Source organism: Thunnus maccoyii, chromosome 5 (assembly GCF_910596095.1).
Source record: "Thunnus maccoyii chromosome 5, fThuMac1.1, whole genome shotgun sequence".
Taxonomy (NCBI): Eukaryota; Metazoa; Chordata; class Actinopteri; order Scombriformes; family Scombridae; genus Thunnus; species Thunnus maccoyii.
Window position 1 is genome coordinate 28,118,283 of NC_056537.1, and position 18,320 is coordinate 28,136,602.

The 18,320-nt window shown below is 38.7% G+C and overlaps 1 protein-coding gene across 2 annotated transcripts in view; it reads right to left on the reverse strand.

Annotated features, from left to right (window-relative positions):
* smpd3 (sphingomyelin phosphodiesterase 3) overlaps positions 1–18,320 on the reverse strand; it is a 69,619-nt gene that overhangs the window by 48,321 nt on the left and 2,978 nt on the right. The window contains exon 1 of one of the 2 annotated variants that reach the window (XM_042413010.1): positions 3,557–3,670. The exons of the other annotated variant lie outside the window; for it this stretch is intronic. The gene's annotated coding sequence lies outside the window, so the exon portion shown is untranslated. Of the gene's footprint in view, positions 1–3,556; positions 3,671–18,320 lie in introns of those variants that run through there. 2 annotated transcript variants of the gene reach the window in all.

Genomic DNA, 18,320 nt, shown 5'->3' on the forward strand with positions numbered 1-18,320 from the left:
GAGCTCCTCTGGCTAGTTGTAGCTTAATCTTGCTAATGTTTATAGTAAAACTGAGGCATCCATGAGTGGCTTGTAGTCACACGCTAAATAGAGCATTAGCTGATTTACAACTTACTGGGTATTTAGCTAGCTGACAAGCAAAACAAAACAAATCCAATACAAACACAAAGCGTGCATTTACGTGCACACATATCCCAGCTTTTAGTTATATTGTGGTTTTGATTATATGATGGATATTACATTTACATGGAACATGAGAAACCTGGTCATTCATATTGATGTATACAGTACATGATTTTAACAGTATTCAGGTTTCTGATCATGTGGGCTGTTGTATTATTCTAGTAGGCTGTAGTAAAGCATGTTTCCCATATGCTATGAGAATTAGATATCAATCAACAATCAAATATAACAACCAACATATAAGTCAAAAAAGTTTTCTGTCTTCTGGGTTTGCTTCCATGTTGTCTCACCCCACAGCACATGTGCATTAATGTTTCTCTCTGTCCATAGACTTTACTTTGCAATGATGTCATGAACATAAAAATGGCTCTGGGAAAAGTTTTGCAGTTCCGGGTGTCCTGTTAACTCTCTTTTATACTGTGATCTATGGGAAACATGCCTTTTTAGTTGCAAAACTGCTGTTGGCCGCAAGTTGGCAGCAAGGCTGAGTGGCAGCTCTTAATATATCCATGGTATTTGTCTAGAATTCTTCTCTGTTGCATTGGTGTTCAGATTTCGCAATAAATTGAGAATATCTGTAGAAGTGTTGGTATGATAGTGATAGAAGAGATACTGACAAAGAGTGCAGGGAGGAAGAGAGGGGAAGGACAGGCAACAAAAGTCCCCAGCTGTAATTGAACCAAGATCATTGCAATTATGTGTTATACATCTTAAGGATTTGGCTACCAATTACAAACAAAAAAATCCCTACTTGGGGGAGGGAATGAGCCTAAATGGAGTTGAGGTTGGCAGTAACCACCACAGCTGAGTGTGATAGGCTGTGATGCCTGTCAATCAAACAAACACACTGCCATAGCTACCGGTCTTTAAGCATTAATATATTTTGAATGAAACAAGTTTTTAAAAAGAAGCCATAAATTGTATTCATTGAGACCATAACATCCTCTGGAAAAAACTATTTGACTATCTGACTCAGTTTCGTCCACACAGACACAGCTTTCTTGGAACCAGCATCAAGTGATAATTACAACAACTGCAGCTTGAGGCAATTCCAAATCAGCTCCATCATTCAACTGCAACTTGCAAAACTAATCTTTATCAGTGCCAGTGTGCGGATATTTGTGTCTGAAATGCTCTGCAAACCACAAGGCAAAGTGTTTAGGCTTGACTGAATTTCACTTAAAATAATAACACCTGTGATTGGCTGGCCACATCGCTGCAACACAGCTAAGAAGAATAATGAGGCTACTGTCTTCTACATGTTTTTATTTAAGAGAAGACTATAATGGTGATGATTTGACTTGCAGTCTTTAAGTGTATTTTAGCAGCAAATGACTGTACTGACCCACAGCCACAGCACAACAATCTTGCACAGGTGTCTCTCTTAGCGGCTTGGTTTTCTATACATCTATGGTTTTCAGTTGATTCCCTGTCAGATGGATTCAGAGATCACTGGCGCAAAGCCTTTATACCAGCTCTAATGGTGAGGGCATATACATATAGACAATAATTGCGTATTAAAATAAACAATACTGCAGCAGATGGACAAATATGTGGAAGAACAACCACAAACATGAGCTTCCAAACACAGTATAGTCTCTTTTTTTTCCTTTTTCCTCTTACCCTTCGTCCCTCTTCATCCTTTCACTCTTCTCCTTTTCTCCTTCCGTTTCAATCTCTTGCTTTTCTGTCCTACTGAACTCTGACCCTTGTCCCCTCCCCCCATGTCAGCCTTTAACAGCTTTAATACACACACATGCAGACAACCAATAACAGGCATGGAGACATGGAGGCAGACAGACACAGGTTTTCACTCTCAGTACATTAAGTCATCAATACTTGACCGTGGCATTAAGATGTACATTATCTGTACACACAAGTACAAACACAAACACACACTATGCTGGCACAAAAACACACACTCACATATACAGTACATCAGTTACACAGACACCCACACATTGTACTCCGCTCTCTGGCCTGGCTGTAGACAGAGCGCTATAGATTGTTTAGCATTGATTTGCTCCACATTTTTTACAGCTAACCGTTGCCTGCTGATCCACTGTCAAAACACAATCATACAGAGACAATTTCACTTCCAGTCAGACCACAGAAATGTATTTCATATCCACTTGCCACATGGGCAGCTAAACTCTATCCTTTACCATCCCACTTTCACTATTTCACCAACAAGCTTGGCGTTTATGATGACCGAGGACTTTAATTATGTTTGGCTTCCAAACAGCTAAAAAATAGAGAAACCTACCATCATGTGGCCTAAATTAAACATCATATTGCCTCTGGTCATTTCCCAACATGCTCCCAGCAGCAAGGTCATATTTTTTTTGTATGTCAGATGAAAACCCTGTACACCAGCTTTGCCACAGTTAAGATACATGCTGGGAAATTCACACTGACCACCAGGCATTTCTTTCAAATTCCACAACAAGTTGTGAAAACATTTTATTGGTATTTATGTGTCTGTATTTAAAAGGTAAAATCTGGTATTTTTCAACCTCAGCCCTATTCTCATAATTGCGGCTAAAAATTAGTGAGCTGATCCAATTTGAAGGTCAGGCTTTGGCAAAATTGACCAAGATTATTTTAAAGCTGCACTAAACAATATTTTTATTTAAACAATGGGAAAGGTGAAGTAGTAGTAGTGGAGAACTCACAGAAAATTATCATCTAACTTTGGAGTTCTCTTCTGATCTATGGAGCATTTTAGCATCTTTTAGCTCATTGTTTCTGTTTTATGACCTTTGTCCCGAGCTGCAGAGGGCAACTATTTTCAGTGAAAAAAATCTCTGACAAACCCACTGTACACTATCTGCTCAGCACCAAAGAGCAGACAGACAAAGTTAGCAACCAGTTGGTGAACATAGTGAAGCATTTAGCAGCTAAAGAGTCACATATTTCCCTCAGGAGTTGGTGGAGACAAAAACAGAGCTAAAAGGACAGTGAATATTTGACTTAAATTACCAGAAACACGACTCCAAATGAATGCTTCTGCTGCTATGTGTCTGCTGGATGTGTAAATAGGCAACAACTTTACAAAGCCATAACAACTTTGCATGGTGATATGTGAATGTTTACAGCACATTCCTCCATGTGACCCAAAAATCCATTAATGTAAGTTTTAAAAAGCATTTGTTCTGCTTTTTACAGTTTGAGAACTAGATTTTTAACTAAACAAGAACTAAAAACCAGGCTTACTTTCTCTTCTTAAAACCCAGAAGTAGGATCATACAATTAAAGCAGCACTTTAAAAAGACATACTGTGAGCTCACACCGTGTTATCTTGATGAGTCATAGAAAAAGTGCGCCTGAACTAATGCTCTAACAACAGTGACTCTGTGGTTAGAACTGTTACCTCAAAGGTCCTGGGTTCGATGCTGTATCGAGCCTCTCTGCGTGGAGTTTGCAGTTCTCTCTGTGTTCCCGTGAACTGGAGTTGGTGCAAGGTAAGTTTGATGTCTCAACAAGGCATTCTCCCCCCTACATGCTGCTATTACTGCTTGTGCTGATCTCCCCCTTGACAACCACAGCCTCTTCCTGTGTTAGTCTGTTATTATTTATCATACTTGTGACTGCACTTCCTGTTGTGTACATCATGTACTCTGTGCTTCATACCTCAGTGATACATATCTGCAGGATTCTGTTCTGTTACACCTTGAGAGGGTTCAGGTTCCTTTCTCACTGAATCTGTAGTCTGGATCCCCAGGGCACCCTAAAGCTACCAGCTCAAAGGGAACTTTAGGTACTGAATATTGCCTGATGTGTTTTTGAAATCCACATATGGTTTACAAATAAACAACCCTCATTGTGATTTTTTTTCTTCATCATCATAAAAAACCTTAACTTTAACAAATTTGGACTCGCTTAAGGTGGGGTATGGAGACTCCCTCACCTTGTCAATGGCTACAGATTCTCAGGGGAATGGTGATGGGAAAGAACAACTGAAAAAGGAGAGTGAGAGATGAGGACACAGTCGGTGAATGTAGGGGAAAGACAGGAGCAAATGACTGCTAGCTGGCTGTCGCCGTCACCAAGTGTGGTGAATGTTGCTATGGAAACGGCCCAAAGTTCAGGCCATGGCAAACAAAGGTAAGTGTTTGGGTGAGCGTGAGAGAGACAGAGAGAAAGAAAGAGACTGAAAATGAAATGTCCCTTTACAGTAGCATACAGTACAAATCATTTAGAGATGATTATTGTTGCAATGTTTAGATAAATCTGTAATATTCATTGTGTAAAAAACTGAACAGAAGCTATGTGCAACACAGTATGGATTAAAAAACGGCTACAAAACCATGTAAGATAGACATGTACAATATGTGAAAGTATGTTGAATCAAACAAGTATTATACAGTGTATACATATACTTACATTTTCTAAAAATAAATAAAACTGTGCATTTAAGACCCTGTCTGTAATTGGCATTAATCTACTGTATGAAATAATTTGACATTCAGGAAATACGCTCATTCACTTTTTTAAGAATAAGGTGAGAAGACTAATACCGTTTTATATCTGTACATTAAGTATGGAGGAGAGGAGATTAGCTTAGCATACAGACTAGCAGTTAGGGGAAACAGCTAGCTTGGCTGGTTTGGCTTGAATTGCATTGCTGACTTGGCCAAAAAAATGCTTTAACTGAAGAGATAGTATTTAATATTAGTATTAATATTAGTATTTAATATTCAATATTAACTAATCAAATTTGAGGTGTATCATTAAGGTGAACCAGCACCAGCAGTTTTAAAAGCCTTATAGCTACTAGTGTATATAAGAATAAGTGGCAAATTTCAAATGACATATACGACTCACCAGACTGGTTCACATTTAAACCTTTTAAATTTATACTGATGCCATCGATACAGTGACAAGCCTGTATGAATATAACAAGGCAGTGACTGGCTGAGCTGCAGTTTAATGGTTGGTATTATCTCTTGTGCAGGTTCATCTAATTCCTCAATTCACACTAGTTTTTATGAATATTATGTAATACAGGAAGATACAATATATATCTTAATCTATAAGGTTACTAGATACAGAAGGCATGCTTCCTTTTGAAATGTTAGAGTAAATAATCACTATACAAACCACAAAGACATAAAGTTTAGATACAAAGTGTATCTGTATTTTGTATTGCATGTCATACTCGCTGAGACCGCAAAAGCCCTAAAGCGGTTTCATCTCTATGTGCTTGCTTTATGTCTAAGACAAATTTCCCTGTGAGACCAATAAAGTCATCCTGAATTATGATTCTTGGGAAGCCCTGTAATCATTGCTTTCATCTGAAATTACTGAAATGTTAAGACAAATGGATGTGGCAGGGGAAAAGCCTTACAGACTTGGAAAAAAAAAATCACCAATAATTCCAGACTTATTGACAGTTAAGAAATAAATGTTCATACAAGCTTAAGCATCTTTTCCTAAATCAGTAATATCCCACATATTTTGGAAATCAGACAACATTCTGGAAAATGGACAATGCACTGAAACTGCATTGTCCATTTTCCATAGATACATTTCATAGAGGACACAGCTCTTGATGCATTTAATTGATACTAGTGCAGCGTCTGTTCAAAATGTGCCTGTTGGGAATGGGCCGATTGGATATGTATGTATCGATTGACAAACGTATCAATTGAAACATTAAGGAATTAATAAATTAAGTGGTTTAAATCCAGACAGAAGCTTTACCAGTGAGACTAAACTGAGGTTGAACCATAGAAACAGTTTAGGGCCCTCCTTGCCTCTCTCCCGTCCCCCTACAGCGCCAACAGGGTGTGACACTAGCTAACATTAGCTTAGAAATGGAGTCCGCTAATGACTGACCCCAAGCTGGCTTTCTTTCTATTGGACAGGTAAGCTAACAATACTACAAAGCATGTGAAATATATTGTGATATTGTGGTTTTAGCTGGTTAATGTTACTGGGGCTGCTCACTCACACTGACGGTGCGCAAGTACGCATGCAAGCGCAAGCAACAGGATGCTGACTGCAGCTCACTTAATGGCCACCAGTGACATCAACACTGTCTACTATTTATGTAATATGGTTCTTTTTAATAAGCTATTTGTTGACATTTTATCATTGTTGTGATGGATCAATTATGGATAAATCCATTGCAAACACACTGACAACATGTCAGTCAGCAATTCATTGATATCAGCATTAGAAATCTCTCACATCAACAATACCTATGAAGTAAAACATTCATTAAAAATGTAAAATGAATATTTAATGGGCATAACTATGATAGGACTATTTGCCATCTGCCAGAGAGAAACAATGAAACTATAAACTGACCTTTTCAGCTGGAAAGTAGGCACGATTACTTATAGCACTATTATAATTAGACTGTACCATCTTTATATTTAGGCTGCATTTTTGGGAAAGAGATGTTTACAGTGTACAGATTATGTTTGAAAATGAAGATGTGCAGCTTGGAGAGCAATGCATCATGGGCAGTTTACCCTATTTGTTAATGGGTTGGTGCGTGCATGTCAGCCTCCTCTGAAACCTTAGAGAGATAGAAATGGAGGCCTTGATTCATTCAAACCACCTGACTTTTTATCAATGAAACAAAATAAGCAAAAAAGCTGACACATTCAAGATGAGAGTACAGCTTAATTTCTGGAGCACGGATTCATCATCATTCCATGTTTTGCCCAAATCTTTTTTAAGCTGCTGACAGCTTGGTTAGGCTACAACTGACAGACTACTACACTGCTTAAAGTCAAGATGGAGCTGTCATCATTAATGACTGGAGGCTCAATCATATGTGATGTTTATTAAAGGTAGGAAACTAGCAGTCTGAAACACCAGATTTCTAATAATTCAACAACCAAGCGATGTTACTCAAATATATATTGTTTATTTTTGTGTGTGTGCGTGTATTAGTTCAATAATAATTTGTTTCACTTCTTAAATGAATGAAAACTTCAAATCACACACCCACAATATTAGTCTTAACTTGACATGATAAAGTCAAATAAATATAAGTCAAATATATAATATTCTTGGGCTTTGGAGAAGAAGAATGTGTTAATGCAGCTTGAAATGTGTTTTAGTTTTGGATGAAAGGCTGAGATTGTCAGAGTTTATGTAACATATAATCCTGTTGGTTCTGCCTGTGATTTACTTCAAGGTGTCCTGTATTTATCTTGTTCCCACATGATTATTTACATATGTGTGATATATCGGGCGCTTGTCTCAGTTAACTGAGAGCAAGGCAGGTAGCTGCTGCAGCCTACATTTGTAATCACTTAGCATTAGAAGTCTGTGGTAGTCACTGATGGTTTGCAACATGGAAGGCTGTGATTTGTTTTTGTTTTTTTCGTTTTATTGCTCTTTTACCCTAAGCTTGTCCTTATATACACAGAAAAACTAATCCAGCAGCTGTAGTTTAGTTTGCACTGTTAGTGATATTTAGCAATGGGCTAATACAATAATGTGATGCAACAATGCTCCCTAAGTGAACCAGTATACCTCAATATGGAAGTTGTTAAACCTGCATGATTAGATTTTCTTGGCCACTTTAGTGCAACAAGCTGTAAACACAACATTCAGCGTGTTTACATGCAGGTAAATAACAAGTAACCAGGTTACTCAGACAAATTATTCTTTTTTTTTCCTGTGTGAGGTCTTCTGTCATACACATGCATACTTGCAAAAAGCCGATTAGAAACCCAGTTACCTGTATACATGGCCACTAATCTGCGTTCTCCTGGGGGAACCACATTTCTTGTTTACATGATGTTTGAGAAATCAGCTTACAAGAGATAGTCATCTGTAACCCAGTCACTTAAGTACATGTAAATGCACTGATAGACATATAACCTTATAAAGTTTTATGTGGAATTTGTTAGTAAAGTTTCTTATTTACACATCTAGCAGACACAGAGCAACATTTGCATTCATTTGGAGTCATGTTTCTGGCAACCTGATGAATGTAAGTCCAATACTCACTCTTGTTTTAGCTCTGTTTTGGGTCTCCACCAACTCCTCAAGAAAATATTTGGCTTTTAAGATGCTAAATTTTCCACCAGCTAGTAACTAACAGCTTTCACAATTGTCATTTTATGCATTGTTAATATAAAAATATTGATTTTTGTAGTTTATCCTTGCTTTCCCTTTGTTAGCCTCTTAGTTGCATTCATTTGGGTTCACAGGGTGCATCTGAAAAACTCAACATCTGACTGACAGACAGTGAGGTTGTGGCCAAATGACAGATCTGATTCCAACCTGTCTCTGCTCCTTCCGATGGTTGCAACAGAATCTGTGCGTACTGAATGCTGCCAGCTACACTGGTTGCATCTGTAGCTCTGCATTTTGAATCCACTCAGCTATACAGACACTTTGAATTTACCACATGGGAGGCTGAAAATAGAAAGAGAATGAGGAGGAAGTTGAAAATCAGGTTAACACGCAGCACAGAGCCACAGCCCACCCTGCCTCAATGTCATCTTTAACCTCAGCACCTAACTAATTACCGTACAGGGCTTCCTCTCATCCTCCTTCCCCACCACTCCCCTGTCAACCCCCCCACCCCACACACACACACACACACACACACACACACACACACATTCATTGAGGTCAGAACATGGCCTGTAGTCCACACAGGTAATGACAGACTGTGTGTGTAGCTCCAGACGGGTACTGTGCGGTCCTCACGCATACTCTTTTGTTTGAGCTTCCTCCCCCTGTTATCAGTGTGTGGCTGGTTCTCCATGAGTTTATAAAGCCATATGGTTGAACTACATCGACCACATCAGACACACACGACTCCACCCAAAGCACCTCTTTCCGCCTCACACAAGAAGTAGATTAGGGCCTTTGAGAGACAGAACACGAGGGCACCTCTCGGGCAGATTGAGCAGCAACATGACTACAGCTGCGGTGAACATGTGTCTTCTGTACCATAGAAACAGAGCTGTTTTAGCAGCAGAAATGTTGGTCACCATAGTCAAAGATCTGTAAGAGACAAATGAATGATGTGGGTGTTTATTATTTAATCAGTTAACAAGTAGATGACTGACAGCACATACACACACGCACACAGGCACATAGGCACCATAGACTAATATAAAATAATGGACATAGCTGTTACATCATCCATTGGTTCTTTTTTTAAGCCGCCATATTGGATTTTTGGAGCTGGAAGGGACGAGAGGGTGGAGCTGACCCTAATGCTAGCTGCTAGCTTGGTTAGCGCAGTGTATTTACCATTAAAACAAAATGTACTTACAGGAAAAACTGAACATCCGACTCCTTAAAGGGTCTTTTAGTACAACCAAATGCTGAACAAGACTTTTTTAGGCAACCAAAATGTTACAATTAACTTTCATGAACTGAAAACACACTGATATACAGCATTTGGAGTTACACCATGGTCACATTACCTAGCCAATGTTGTCACCATGGTAGCAACTTGCCTGTGATGGCACCCACCTGTCATTCAAAGTGGCAACACCCTTAATTATGTATAACTTAAGTATAGATAAAATTTAAACAGGTGAGTTATATAACAATTCACCCCTGTACAGTTAACAGCTGTAAAGTTGGGCATTTTAACATGGGGATCTATGGGGATTTGATTTTGGAGCCAGCCTCAAGTGGCCGTTCAAGGAACTGCAGTTTTTGGCACCTCCACGATGACTTCATTTTTCAGACCCAGAGGTTGCCACTTGGCAGGCACGCATGCATGCACACACACACGCACGCACGCACAGACACACCTACACACAGACACACACACACACACACACACACACACACACACACACACACACACACCAAGTTTCCAAATATAAACCTCAGACTGGAAGATTAACTCAACCAAACCCAAATCCTGCTCTCTGCGTCCTCTCAGCAGAGGTAAAGGCAGGACCAGCGGTGGAAACATAATCTCTCCATGTTAACACAGTCTGCTCATACTGACCTGCCAACAGCAGCAGGCAGGCAACCAACCAACCCCCTCTTCAACCCCAAACATAAACGCCCACACACAAATACACTCACAATCTACTGCACATCTGTCCACCCTAAATGTAGCTTTAGTGAGATGCACATATTTGAACAAAATAATCCAGAGTAAATATCGTTCAGCCAATCTCATTCAGATGGATTACAAAGATGAACTGTTCGCTTTCCAAATCCTCCCCAAAAACCCAATTTGACCATGTTGGGCTGTTTAGTTTACATTAGTGAACATGAAGTAGTCACTTACCAAAGCCAGTGGATAAATATTAGTGTCTGTTAAAAAAAAGTCCCTTTTACAGAAGATGATTCAGTTGGATACCATGGTAATGTTTTTTTCTGAGCTCTAAATTTTCATTTCCATTTCATGGTGAATTGTAAGCAAATGATAGTGTTAAAAAAATCAGGACAAACTGTATAAATAAAAGCTCAGGGAAGATAATTAAGTAAGATAATTATTATGGTGGGGAGGGTGGCTAAGCCTTACATTTTTATTTTTTATTATGTTTTTAAACCAAGACCCTCCAATGTTAATATTTTGACACAAAACTGGTAAAACTCCTTAAAACATTTACTATTAAAAGAGACAAAACATAAATAATCTAAAATAGTGTACCCTGATTTAAGCATTTAATATCTTTATAGAATAATAATAGAATAACACCTTAATTAAACTTTAGTCTTAACAATTTGCACCACCAATATGCACACATTGAGTGAAATTAGTGATTGCCAAATGTCTAAATATCTAGCAAAAACTAAAACACTTTTTGCTAGAGATAAGTCAGTCACTCATCATCAATAAAATCCACATGAACTATGTTTCTAAAAACTCATATATTTGTCCTTTTAGCGACTTGTGTGATTGCTATGGAAAAAATAACTGACTTAATAACTTGTGGCCTCTACATATGGCCAAATGCATCTTTATAATCCATGGCACACATGAAAGCCATCTTTTAGAACTATTACCTCTCTATATAATACATCTCACAAAGGAAGGTTTAAATAAATAAATCAGTCAAAATCCCCCACATAATTTTCATACAGTCCCTTACTAGTACATGTGTCTCGCCTCACAAAACAGTGAGACATTCAGTCCGAGTCTGGTTTATGACATTGTCACTGGCATGGTATGGACAGCACGGACATGTGCAGCCCACAGTAACACTGTCACACAGTATCATGTTTTAAAATGTGAGATTTTGGTAGGAGGGCTGTTTCTGTACAATCAATCACATTGATCTGCCCTGTATTTTAATACTGTCTCAGTCTGTGAATTCATCAGGAGACTTGGAGAGTCTCCATCAACAATGAACAGTGAGCATCCATCTCTTCTAAATGATAAATCAGAGATGAGAGCTGTCGTGTTTTTAGTTTTAAGACTCATTTGTCCTCACTTGTCTGGCCAACACTGCAAAAATCACCAGAATTTGACATTTGATACTACTTTACGGGGTAACCCTTCTTTAATACATTGGCTTGCCAACAATGTGCAGGAGCAGCATGACAGGAATTGAAAGTTAACATGCTTGAGGACACACACACACACACACACGCACACACACCCAGCATTAGCAGTGAGCAGGCTGGAAGGACACCAGTTCAACCGATGGTCACAGTGCCACCTCTGCTCTTCAACTGTGCTCCTCAATTGGATTTCAGATTATAACAACAATACGATTTATAATAGAGGCTGAAGAGGAGAGTGTGTGTGTATGCGTGTGCAATTGTGAGCTACTATGGATGACGCATGAGATGATTTATATAATCCCCTCTATGTGTCACAGAGCACAAGTGAGGTTAACGTGTGTGTGTGTGCTATGTCATAGTCCCTGCAGTGGATAGTTGACCTTGGGTAGGTTGTCTGCCTTCTGCTCTTTTGAGTCTGTTACTGTAACTCCAAAATTGTATTTAGACTGTTGAGGTGACCTGACTATGACCGCTATATTAGAAAAAAAATAATGAAAAAAATGAGGGAAAAAGGTCTGTAATGGGTTAGGATGGAAGATGGAAGTGCTTTGTAGACCGGCAGCAGACTGCTATGAGTTTCCACTTCCCCTGCTCTGTGTGGTTTTCACATCATTACATTTTGAGTGTCTTGTTACAGCTACCACCCACCACCATCCTGGACGTCTGCTGACCCCTGTCATGTTTATTTTCTGAAATAGGAGAAAAGGATGACAGAGCTTCAAACCAGTGAAGGCCCAGGAGAGATGGTTCAGGTGGGCTATGATTCTTTGCCAGCAAGCTTTAGTCAGTGAATATATGATGTTTATACCACTGACTGTGAAAGGCAGACAATACTATATGCAGGGCAATGGAGACTAATCAGATTTGCTTGCACATTTGTGTGTGTTTCTGGAACACATGCTTTCAACATACCTTGAGACAAATCTGTGATTTTGGGCTAAATAAATAAATTTAATTTGACTTGACTTGACTGCCTCGATGTGTCACTTTGAATTATTTGAGAGGCAGACTAATATGAATGTTGATCATGTTTCCTGGAGCTGTGATGTTAATGGATGAAAGGAGGATAATGCAGCTTTTTTACATTTTTTTTAATTTAAAATGATTTAGATAGGCATGTATATGTTGTTCTACATGTATTGGTAATGTACACTGCAGTTTTCTACATTTGTGGAATTTATTTCCAAAGCAACTAAATACCTGTTTTTTTTTTTTTGTGATTCAGCATCATTTAAAGCTGCAGTAGTCAATATTTTTATATCAACAACAGGTCAAAAGACTACATGTCATGTGAAAGGTGTTGCTCATGGTGACAAACCAACATATTACGACCAACGCTACAGTTCCCCTCAGCTTTATGGAGCATTTTAGCATCTTCTAGCTTATTGTCTTGGTTTTACGGCCTGCAAGTGCACTTTTGGTAACCTTGTTTCAAGCAGCAGCAACAGGCAGCTGCTTTTAGTGCAAAAGCTCTTATTAACTGACTGTACACTACCTGCCTAGTAACAAACTGACAGGTATCAACTAGCTGGTGAACATAGTGGAGCATTGAGCAGTCAGAGTATAACTAAATACAGTAGATGTAACAGGGCTGATTTCTGTTTCAATTTCCTCGACTGGACCAGGGTCAGGTTCAAATCTTGTAAGAAAAATCCATCATTGCCTTTGAGGCATTTGACCAAACTAAATAAAATACAGCAAAATAACATCTTATGCGAACAGGGTTTCAGGCTGTGTCCATCTATCAGCATTAGACTGCTATTCCTTGGACAACGTACAACCAAAAGGAGTAGATTTTCATCCACCGATGCTGCCATGCTGGCACATGAACCTGCCAGCATGGATGTAGGGAACGATATAGACAGATGGAGGATACAGAGAAGATGGGAGGATGGCAGACATACAAGACTGATGGGGCAAGAGAGAGAGGGAGAGATGAGAGATGGAAAGGACACACGCCCACATGAAGGCAGCGTGAAAAGATGAAGCCTGTACAGTCCGAGTAGAAATGAAAGAGAGGAGGGAGAGTGAAAAGGGTGGAGGAGAGATTGGTAAGTTAATGTTGATACATGGTCTGGTCTCTAATTAGCTCTACAGGGTCTAATTAAGGCTAAATTGGTCACATGCTGTAATCATATACTCCATCTACATGTATAAATATATTATGCTGTATATATGTTGTGTGTTGAACATAGCCTACACTCACTTAAACATAGCCTACAGTCTCTGGCCTAAGGTGGGTACACTCCCTGATCCTGAGAACCATCCTATTAAGTAACTTAGCCTTATAGTTTGCACTAAAATGATAATTGGTATTTAGATTTTCACCTGAAGTTTTAAGACAAAAGTGTTACTATCTTGCAACACTGTACTATAGAAAACCTGTACTGTACACATTGCACAGAGAGTGGCTAGTTAGCTAGTTAATCTGGCCATGCTACCTCAAAGGACAGAATGAGATATGAGAGATATCTGGTAACAAGTAAATTGCCTATAATTACAGAAAATGCACACAGTATGTATTTGCATAAGTCAAGTCACACACTGATATTTGCGCACAAATACTAAGGGAATGCAATACAGAAAACCTAGCTTAGCATAAAGTCTGGAGGCAGGGGAAACAACTAGCCTAGCTCTGTCTCAAGAGAAAAAATACAGCTAGCAACACCTCCAACAATAACTTGTTAACAAAATGAATGTTTAAACCAACAGAAATCCCAAAGAGTCCTTAGAATAGTGATTGCCAGAAATGGTATATGAGCACAAGTTTGAGGTTGGGACAAAACTGTGCAGTCACTGCACCCAGCTGTTGCTTGCCTAAAAATACAGCATGTAACTCCATCTAAAACCACAAATTGCCATTTTTACTTTTCTCTTTCTGTGTAAGTTAAACAAAAGAGGTTCATCATAGTCAACTTTAGAGGTGCTGGTTGGTGTGCAGTATTTTTGAGCATGTTCAGCCCAGTCCTGGGTTCAGCTTTGTACTAACACACAGACATGAGATTGATCCTGATCTTCTCAACTCAGTCTTGGAAAGAATGTAAAAAAGAACATTTCTCAAAATGTTACATTTAGAAACAGTGTTGCCTTTACATAGTTTGTCCACTAGAGAGGGCTGACAATGTTATTTTTCAACTTAAAAATGTATATCACAATTCTTTAATTCCAAAATTTAAGGGATCTTATCAAAAATGTTTATATATTTATGTTACAAAGCTAATATTGGCTAAATATTACTACCAGACTTTCAACTCTCAAATATTGATGGATACATGGTACTGGCCTCACAAACACAGTGAGGATCTAGAAATAAGCAGCATATAACCTATGTTGACTCAACAAAAAGGTTTTTACATAAAGACCAACATTTAAGATGTTACAAAAGAAATGTCTTTATGGCACCACGCTTAAGCAGACAATGCAGCTTTATTTAGAACTTCTATCCTTACCAAATAGCTCTTAAGAGCCTTTCATTTTATGCAGATTAAATGACTTCTTTTGCTGTGCACACACTGCAACATGCTGACCAGATGTGGCCTTAAGTAGGCCGTCCGAACAAAACGTAGAGGATCAGGGTGACAATCCTATGAAATAGCTAATCCCAAAGGCTTTCAGTGAGTGGCTGCCCGTCTGATCTGCTCTGGGCTGGAGTTGACAGACGCCATATCACCAATCCGTGTGTGGTGTGTTTGGCAGGCAGTGAAAAACTGTCCTTTGAGAGCCTACAACTTGAAAATTTGGCAGATTTTTTTTCCTACTCACCACAAGGTGTCTTCTGGGAATCATGTGGGAATTTTTCTGCCTCTAAAGTGCTCCTAACTTCTGTTATTATGACAGAATAAGAATGAGAGGCAGTTCAAGGTGAAGCGATGTTTTCTTCTTAGATTTGAGGCTAAAAGACTGAGTGGACAATAAAATACAATTCTACTCCATCATGCTAAATTCTTCTCTATTGTAGCTGGTAGTGACAGATCAGTTCTCACATTCTGTCAGTAATGGACATTCAAGCAACTGCAGTTGTTTCTACACACATTGTACATTTCTATGAGTGTGTGTGTGTGTGTTTGTGTGTGTTTGTGTGTGTGTGTGAGTGCATGCCTACTGTTCTGCTAAAAGCTTTAGTTCAACAAAGAGCCAGAGCCGGCTCTACAGCCGAGGTCACACCGGATGATTTTTATGCTGTGGCCAAGCTTGACTCGACTGTCTGAACCATCTGAAATCTGACAGTGATCCCAGCATCAGCCAGTAGGAGGTTGGCTGAGGAAGGGAGAAAAAAAGACAGAACCAGAGCCAGAAGAGCTCAACATTTAAATTATATTTATAATTGACTGTTGTGAAAATGGTTTTTAGTCCCTTAAATATGATTATGTAAATATATGTTAATAAATATGATATCCAACTTTGAGGAAAGAAAGTCCACTACAGACCAGTTTAATGAAGCTACAGTATGTACAGACTGAAAGCTACAGATTAATTTTTTTTCACTGAAATCACAATCTGACAATCTTAGGTGATACTAGGTCTACTTAGTTGATGTCAGATATTACAAATGAATAAGAAAGAACAACAAACCTCAGATACCAGCTTCTTTGATTACTAATGCTGTCTTTTGTGGCAAAAATTCAGAATTTTACAGGAACTAGAAAACACCATCATAAAACAATCCAACTAATAAGACCCCATGTCTAAACATTCAGTACAAATCAAACATTTTCCCTTGTAAATTACAAAGTGGAAAACCAGTGCAAAGCTACACTATACAAGATTTTCATGTAACGTTACACTTGTCACTCTAAATTGAAGGATTTCTGGGTACTTGAGTTCTTACATTTCACACAGTTACCTGTTGCTGCCACATGAAACTAGCTAGCTAGCAGTTTCTCACGTTCAGAGAAATCAGACAATCTGATTTTGTGTAGCGGGAGACTGACATCATCTTTCTACATACAGTAGCTAGCTAGCTAAATTCATGAAAAACAGTAACATACAAATGGCTTCAAGCATGGATGAAGATTGTCAGCGGTAAGGGTTGTTCTAAGTTGATTTACAGAAATAACAACTCTTAAGTCAACATTTCTTTAGATTTTCATGAAAAAAAGTTAGCTGCTCCTCCGAAGGCCAGATACAAACTTCTTATTGAGTAGGGCAAAACAAGTCAAAATCATCAAGAAATAGACTAACATGAACACAATGTCAGGCTGAATGAATGAAGAGAAATGAAATGCAATTCAGTCTGATTAACTGAACAGCATGAAGTTGCCTGTGTGTGAGGTTGCACATAGAGGTTCAGCTTTGAAAGCTTTTTTGCGCCTTTTTGTCAACATATCTCATTATTATTCAGAGAAATACACTCAGCTATTGAGTAAGTACCTGTCCTAGAGCCAATAAAGTCTATACTAAAAGAGAGTCAATCGTGGCAGCCACATTTATATCTTCATGGTTTGAAATTAACAGCATAAGCCCACAGGTATCACAGATCTTTCAGGGTTTGCAGTAGCTGATTCAAAAGACAGCAGACATCCTGTTGACTGTCAATCGCAACAACTCAATGCTCTCTGTTGCACAGGGCAACAACATGAAGACAGATATAGATTTCAGCTTTAAAGATCATACCTGATAAAGATTTGAGCAGTTTGAGATTCCCATGTGTAGCTACTTTTGAGCGGGCTCCTTATCTGACCACAGATCTAAGCAGGAAACCTAGCCTTCGCATGCTGCCATTGGCTGTGACAATATACTCTATCCAGGCTGATATGAGAGCACCTAGTGGAGGAGGGGAGAGGAAATAAGAGATGCACTCGAGTGTGAAGAAGAAATTTCTCTTTGTAGTCGTGTTGAAGAGGAGCGTTATAAAGTAGCACCGGGAGTGTTGGATGGTTTGCTTATCACATATATTGGCATGCATATACTATCTCCTAATCTGATGCAGAGGGTTGAAAATGTGGGGAAGTCCTTGAGGAGCTGTAAGAGTCCTTGAAGGAGTTCAGAAGAGCTGCCAGCAAATGGACAAATGTTTGAATTTCTTTTTTAAATCCAATTCACTTCAAATAAACCCTAATTAGAAAAATAAAAAAATGATAACCGTGATCTGAGTTATAGACGGTTCCATACTAATGATACTCAGCAATATCAAAAATCTACACTTTTTGTTTATTTAAGTAAATTTATCACGTGGAGGTCTAGTGCTGGTTATAGATAATCTTGTTTCACCAAGATCATCTATAACAATGAGCTAAAAGACACAAAAATGCTCTGCCGAGCTGAAGGATATTTGGGGAATAATTTTCTGAGGACTCTTCACTTTCACATTACACATTGTCATTTGATCCATTGTTCGTATAAAAAATATTGATTGTGACCTTTACACAACACAAATGCTTTCTGTAGTGGTTTCTAACCTTTGACCTCCCTTTGAAGATGGACAAGAGAATTTCCCTTTTGGGAATGGGTACAAGAAGAAAAAGTAAATATATCATCCCTCCACAAATGGTGTCAGCATCCTTTGGGTGAATCAAATACAAGTGAACAAGTTTAGCATAAAAAAGGGGCATTGAGAATAGAATTTTTGCAAAATCAAGTCACTTCTAAAATGGCTCTTGCCAGAATTAAAACATCAAGTATGAACAGACAATAACCATTGTTACACCATTTTATCCAGTACTGTACACAGTTAA